The sequence below is a fragment of the Chrysochloris asiatica genome, unplaced genomic scaffold (genome assembly GCF_000296735.1).
Source record: "Chrysochloris asiatica unplaced genomic scaffold, ChrAsi1.0 scaffold00090, whole genome shotgun sequence".
NCBI classification, from domain to species: Eukaryota; Metazoa; Chordata; class Mammalia; order Afrosoricida; family Chrysochloridae; genus Chrysochloris; species Chrysochloris asiatica.
This window is the reverse complement of record NW_006408608.1, coordinates 11,027,890-11,035,288: the sequence shown is the minus strand read 5'-3', so window position 1 is coordinate 11,035,288 and position 7,399 is coordinate 11,027,890.

Below are 7,399 nucleotides of genomic sequence, written 5' to 3'. Positions count from 1 at the left end.
CAACTATCGAAGCCAGGTCAAGAGGGTACTATCTGCAAGTATGGGTGTTCTTGTGCATCTCCCCTCACTTCATACCAGTTGGACGGTTCACTCTCTGCTCTCGTCCTCTGTGGCCATGTTACTGCCTCTGGGCCCAGAAGTCCCTGGGTCTTGCCATATTGCTGGCCATTCAGATCTCCACGTGGGTTCATAGTGATCTATTGAATGTGGTAGGGCTTAGCTCGCAACTTCATTCCTGTTTTTTCCCCCTCTTTCCCTTATTGGTGACCAACGTGGTCACCTGCCAGACCACGTGCCTGCTCATGTATTCCCTTGAGTCTCAGACTTGGAAGGGGGTTTGGTCTGAGGGATCCTGACCACTTGCCTTGATCTGCCTGTCCCTTCTTTAAAAAGCTCTCCATGGTCACCCCTTCTTTGACATTGCGGCTCCTCCCCATGCACACAGGTGCCCAGCCCCAAGACATCAGGACAAATGTGAAAAGGGGGCCTATTTTTCTGGAGCACCTCGAATCCAGGTGACCTCCTGGGATGTGCCGCCTGCTGACTCACCAGGCATCTGAATCATTTCCCTTCTCTGGGATTTAGTTTGCCCATCTCTCCAATTGCAGTGGGAATAGGGAGAATGCTGTTTCTAAATGTTAAAGACTCTGTCAGTGCACACACACACATCCAGGACTGTTACTGGGGAGGTATGGTTATTGCTGCTCGTGTCTTCTTGGAACACACACTTATCTGTCTGAAGATGTCTTTGGGTGGACCTTCGGGGAAGCTTGTTTTAATGGGCCTGATGCTGTGTCCCTGCAAGCATGGAGCCCCACAAAGTCACGTGTGCATGAATGCCAAGTGCATGGGGCTGAGAGAACCTGTGGGTAGAAATCACATTTGACTATGTAAGCATGACAGCGTGAACACCCGATGCCTTGAATGCAAACCCCTGGAAGTTTGTGTGTGTACATCTACACCACTGCTGTTGTGTAACATTGCGTCACTTCCAACTTATAGTGACCCTGTAGGGTTTCCAAGGCTGTAAATCTTTACAGGAGCAGAAAGTTTCATCTGTCTTCCTTGGAGTGACTGGTGAATTTGAACTGCTGACCTTTCTGTTAGTAGCCCAACGTGTACTACCAGGGTTTCTTGTGTGTTTCCATTAATACAAGTGCCAAGAGGTGGGAGTACTTATGGGTAAAAAGTATGTTTGACTATGTGAGCTTAAGAATATGAACATCTAGTGCCTCCCAGTGTGAATACTCCATGCCTGTGAGTGCGAACCCCTGTGTGTGTGTGTGTTTCTTTGGACACATGTACCCCTGGTTCTCAAGTGATTCCAGGGTTTTCTCTTTCCTCTGAAGATCTCCAGCACGTTCTGTGGCTCTCAGCCTGGCCCACAAGGTGGATGTTCCAGCCAGACTGGGGTCTGCTTGGGCTGAACCATTTCTCCACTCCCAATCTAAGGAGATCCTGAAAAATTCAGATCAAGCAAGGGAGGGCCAAGGAGACCCCCCCAAAATACACTCACTGTCCCTGGGGTCTAGCCACGTCAGCCACATCCTCTGAGGTGCTGGAGTTGACTAGAAGCTACTGGGGCCAAAGCACCCTCTCTGCCACTGAGCCCCCCAAAAGCCCTAAACTCTTGGCGGGAGGTCCCACAGGGCCTCCCTGTCCCCTGTGGCCAGACTGAGCAGCTGGGGAACACTTCACACCCTGTCCAGAGGGACCTGGCTTTGACTCGCAGCCACAAACAAATGGAGTGAGGATCCCCTGGTGCCCCAACTCCCCACCCCCATCCTCAGGGCCGCTCTTCCCGCAAAATCAATCATCCTGCCACTGCCTTTGCGGGAAGCCGGGGTAGGCAAGAGGACTCTTGGGGCATCTACTTCTTTGCAGGTTGGCTACCCAATGTGGGTGGCGACCAGGGCTCAGGAGCAATGGCAAGCAAGCATTCCCAAAAGACACACCCCAACTCTGGTCCCCCTCCCCGCTGAGGGGGTGAGGGGGTGGGGGTTATCCCAGGTCTCCAGGGGTGTGGCAGCATGGGGTGGACTGGAACAGACCCCCTGGAGGCTGGGGTAGAGGGAGGTAAGGAGGAGGGTAAACGTAACTGGTTTAAGCAGTGTTAAGTGTCTCCTGAGTGGGAGGCTGGATAAGATTCATTCATTCATGTCTTCAGCAAACCCTCCCCACGCCCTAGGCTTGGTGCCAGGCTGGGTGGAGGACCTGGCAGACCGGAGAGGTCACTGAGGAGACCTCTCAGTCCTTCGGGAGCCGGAGTTCTGGGAGTTTCAACTGTGGGCTGCGTGAGGAGGAAGGGCCTTAAAAATCTCCTTCACCAGCTGGACTTTGTCGCCCGAGTCCCACCAGGAGCAAACCATTTCTCCTCCAGAACTGGGGGTGGGGTGGGATGGGGGGCCCATCCTCTTCTTTCTCATGGCAATGTCCCCATGGTTGGGACTCTCAGGTCTAAGACCCCCTCCACCCCCATTACTACAAATAAAGACAGTCATAAACGCTTTCCATTTGTATGGGGCTTTAGAGTGTAAACCCTGCTTTCACAGACGTTCGTTTATTTGCTCCTGAAGACAACCTTGTGAAACGGGCAAAGCAATGGGATTATTACTCTCCAGATTTCACAGGGGAGGAAACTGAGGCTCAGAGAAGCCCACCTGTTTGAAAAACTGCATAAATGGCAACAGGTTGGGGAAACTAGAGTAGGCAGGAAGAAGGCTGAATGTGCAGGGGATAAGATGGGGAGGCAGAGGGAGATGCTGAAAGGAGGATAAAAGAGGATGTGTCTTTGGGGATGTGTTCTCTTGTGAAGAGCACTGGACTAGGAGTCCTGCAGCCCAGGCTCCTGCTCTGGCTCGCTGAGCAAACTGTATCTCCTCCTGAGCCTCTACTTCCCCTCTGTAAAGTGGAGTTAGTCATTCCTGCCCTGCCCTGCCCTGTGGGGGTGTTGCAGGGATCAAACCAGTGCTACGGGATGGCAGAGGACTTTGGGAACTGCAGGCAGCTACTAGCATGTGGGAGTCATCGACCCACATCTGCTTCCAGAGTCTCTGCACCCCGGGGGAGCCAATCGGGGCTGGACCCTGGGTTCTAGAATCTGGACCTTTGCCCAGCTCAGCATTCCAGAGCCACAGACCTCTGAGCCCCACTTGGCTCTCAGCCTATGGCTACGAGATGACAGAACTTGGGAGCTGAGGTGGGACTCCAGCCTGGAAGCCCCATATCCAACCAGAAAGGAGCCTTTTCTATCCTCACCAGCACCTGGTGGGTATGGAGGGTGAGTGTGGCCAGCCCAGCTGCCAATGTGAATATTAGCTGGTGTGAACTAATTTAATGGTGCTGATACAGGCTGGGCTGCCTGGGGCCCCTGTGCCCCACCCAGCCCTCCCCCCCACACTCCGCCCCCGCTGATAACATCGAGGCTGAGCTGTCCCGCTTTGGCTCCCTACTCTCAGGTGATGAAATCCCTGCTCAGTCGGGCTGGCTAGGACTGCAGTTACCAAATTGCTGTAATTGAGATTAATTTGGGCGCCCGATTGGGTCAACCCTTGCAGGCACCCATTAATTAGTGGAGGAGGCTCAAAGCCCCAACAGCTGGGCCCTGCAGCCTGCAGGGACTGGGGGCATTGTAGAAGGGGTCCTGAGAGAGGCCCAGGTGAGTCTGTGGCCAGGAGGAGAGCACACACTTGACAGAGATCCCCCCTACAGTCCCATCACCCCCTCAGCCCATGAGGGGAGTAAGCAGTGGACCTTCTATTCAGGTCCAAAGACAACTCTGGGTCTCCAAGGGTTAAAGGGCTCATTACAAAAGTGAGGAGAAGAGGAGAGGAGGGGGCTGGAAGCTCTTTGGACATCAAACAACTCTTGCAAAACTTGTAGATGAGTTAAGTGCAAATGAATTTGAAGCAGACAATGAGGTTCCCTTTAGACACCTGGGCAGAAAAATGAAGGGGAAAGTGCCCCAGGCACAGCTCATTTGGGGATTTTTTTTTTTTTTCCCCTGAATCCAAAACACACAGGGAAAAACAAACCCAGCCGTCTACACTGGGTGCCAGAGGCAGGCTGGCGCGCCCTGACTCAGTGCTGGGCTGGTGATGAGTTGGGCACACACGTGAGGCCTGGGCACCCAAATGAGACCCAGGTATGTAGGTAGGGAACAGCCGGAAGTGTGGCTGGGTACCATGTGTGACAGTCACATCAGCCTGGGCTGGGCGGGTCCCACTCAGGTGGGAGGAGGCGAGCAGGCAGGAGGCAGGCACACCCAATGGGGCAACTGGAAGGAGGCCAGACAGGCAGGGCAGGGCCCATCCAGAGTGAGGGCAGAGGACTAACCCCCAGGGTGGCAACAGGCAGGGACCCTAGCATGGCCTGTTCACATGAATGCCCAGATGGGGCCCTCCTGGTTGCCAGACAGGTGAGGTGTATATGTGTGGAGGTGATGGGGATGGGGGTTCCCTGGGCCCCAACTGCCCCGCCCCACTCACCCGACTGCTCTGGTTAATTGCCCGGGTGTGAATCTCAGAGAGGGACAAAAGCAGGTTCTGAGTCACTTGGAACTGGCCCCTGCTTCCACCCACTCTCGAGACTTCCCTTGTCCTTGTCCCCACCCTCTCCCAGAACCCTGAGGGAGGTTGTGAGGTGTCCCACCGCTGGCCATGCCCTGGGCCCAGGCGTGTGACCTCCCTGGGGCCCTAATGGAGGGCTTGCCTCCTCAGTGTGGTACATTTGCAATTCATGGCTGCAGTGCAGAGATTGCATTAGGGCCAGCTGTCACTCCTGATGAATGTGGCTTGTTTTCCAGAAAAAAATGGGCCCTGGATGCACAGTGACAGGGCTGTGGGAGGCACCCAGCCCTTCCAGGGCCTAAGGACCAGGGCATGGTCTCGCCCTCAGAGGATTCTCAGCAGCTTCAGAATCTGACTTCTCCCAGAGGTTCTCAGGGATCCCCCACTGGAAAAACGTTCACAGCCCTTTCCTGTGCACAAAGCCCCTCACATTCCATGCCCCACAGGGTTCTCCCAATAGTCCTGTGGGAAGAATTCGACTGCAGCTGCTCCACTTTGCAGATTAGAAAACTGAGGTGTGTAGGAAGAGGGAGGGCTGATGAAAGAGTGTTGGCTGGAATTGAGTTGGACAGTGACCCAGGGGTCCACTATGAGCCTTGGTGTCACAGTGGTTAAGCACTTGACTACTAACTGAAAGATCTGCTTCCATAAAGAGTGAGCCTCAGAAACTCAATGGGGAGTTCTACTCTCTCCTATAGGGTGATCCTGAGTCGGAATCAACTAGATGACAATGATTTGGGGGTTTGAGAGGCTTATTGCTTGGTGTTATTTTTTCTTTTTTAATTTGTCAGGGACTTGAAGGTACAGGGGTGTTTCTGAGGGGGAATGTCTGGGGGCTACTAGAGAGGAAGAAGAGTCCCCTGGAGCCTCTAGCGCCCCCATCTACCTCAGTAGTTCAGGGGTAAGGGGGCATCCCACCCAGAGTGTCTAAAACATGGCCTGCTGACTGAATGAGTGAATGAATGAGTTCGTGGCCTTAGCAGGAAACCGTGGAAGCTGTGGGCTGCTGGAGATACTCAACCACAAGGACACACTCAGGCTTCTGATTTTCCCTTGCCTGACCTCACACCTCCAGTGCCCAGGGACTGGGGAGGGTTCTCCTGCTGCCACAATTGATGGGTATGAGAGACTAGCTCCCACCCAGGGACTGTGGATCAGCACTGGATTGTGAACCACAAGGTCAAATCCACCCAGCGCCTCCTCAGAAACCTTACACTGGGTTGCTGTACATCGAAACCAACTTGGCGGCATTTAACAACAAAAACAACAACCACAGACTGGGCTCCATAGCACCCAGCCCACCACCCCAAAACCACCCAGTGAAACTGGGACCAACATAGACCAGTAGAAAGAACATAGCCTTAGCTGGGGCCCCTAGCCTGGCCCCAGATCTGCTATAGATACACTTTCCAAGTGACACTTCTTCATGATAACCCACCGAGATAGGTATTCTCTCTTCCCATTTCACAGATGTGGAAATGGGACTTGGAGATGGATTGGGAATGATGTCCATCTCCCTGGATATGCCTCCCTGCCAGCTCTTCTTTTCTAGGCTTGAAGAGCAGCCAAGTTCCCCCAGCTGCCTCCCGTCCTCAGTTAGGGCTCCTGTTCTGGCATTTTTGTCCAATGAGAAAGTCTCCCAGAATCCCAAGTGTCCCATCTGTCCCAGGGTGATGTCAGGAGCATCAGTGACCCCGGTCATCCATCTCTCATTGTCCTTTAACACTTGAGTTTTCCCAAGCACTTGGCAGGCCCCATTGTCCAGGGACCAGACACGTTTCAGAATCCAGATGTGTGAGGCCTTGCCTCTTCCCCATCTGTGCAGATGCAGGCTCCATCTCCCTGGGATGTGAACAGCTGAACTTTAGCTCTGAAGCAAGAGGAGGCCAAGGCTTAGGGCCAATCTCTTACCCACCCTGTGACTGTACCTTACAAGCGAGGCACAGAGCCAGGCAAAAGTAACATTGGCTGTGGAGTGAACTGTCTCCACAGCTGTGTGCCCACTGCTGGCCCATTCATTCGGAGTTTCAGCTTTCTCTTCTATAAAATGGACATGACCTCATCGTCTAGCACACATGGCTGTGAGGTTTGCCCTATGTGGAAAGCCTCAGGCACACAGTAGGCTTGCTCCATAAAGACTGGGTATATGGTTGGGTGCTCTGAGCCGGTGGTCCCATCCCTCCCTACCCACAGCCCCTGACCCACCTGGCCATCAATCAATGCCACCTTGCCACTTCCAGGCCATCTGTCAGCACCAGCTGCTGCCCATCACTATCAGGGTACCATCCAAGGCCCCATGTGCCCAAGGGTCCTGCCTCTCCCTGCCCTCCCCTCAGACTGCTTCAGTCTATCACCAAGCTCCCAGATGACAGGCCACCCAACTCCCCTGGGTCCAGGGAACCCCTGTATCCTTACCCCCTGGAGCCTCATGTCCGTCCCCCCCCAAGGTCTGGAGCTGAGGGACCAGGCTGGAAGCCCTTGGCCCCCACCCACTCTCCCCTCCCTCCACCGGCTCTTACCACATCCTGCCTCAGCCCTGTGTCTACTTCATCAAGCCAAGGATTGCTTTTTAAATAAATCTAAAAAACTCCACTTCCTCCTTGGCAAGTTCATTTTAAGTCATTTTATCTCTTTCCCCCCTATATTTTTCCCAAATAATGTGATTAAATGACTCAGCGCCGGCTGCCTCTGGCAGGCCTGGCCTCTAATTCAGTTTAAGGACAGCCACCCTTGACCCCACTCCACTCTGCCTAAGAAAACACTTAAGCGATATTCTACCGCTTCCTACAGAGAGGCTGTAGGGGGGTGGGGGCGGCAAGGGTGGGGGGCGG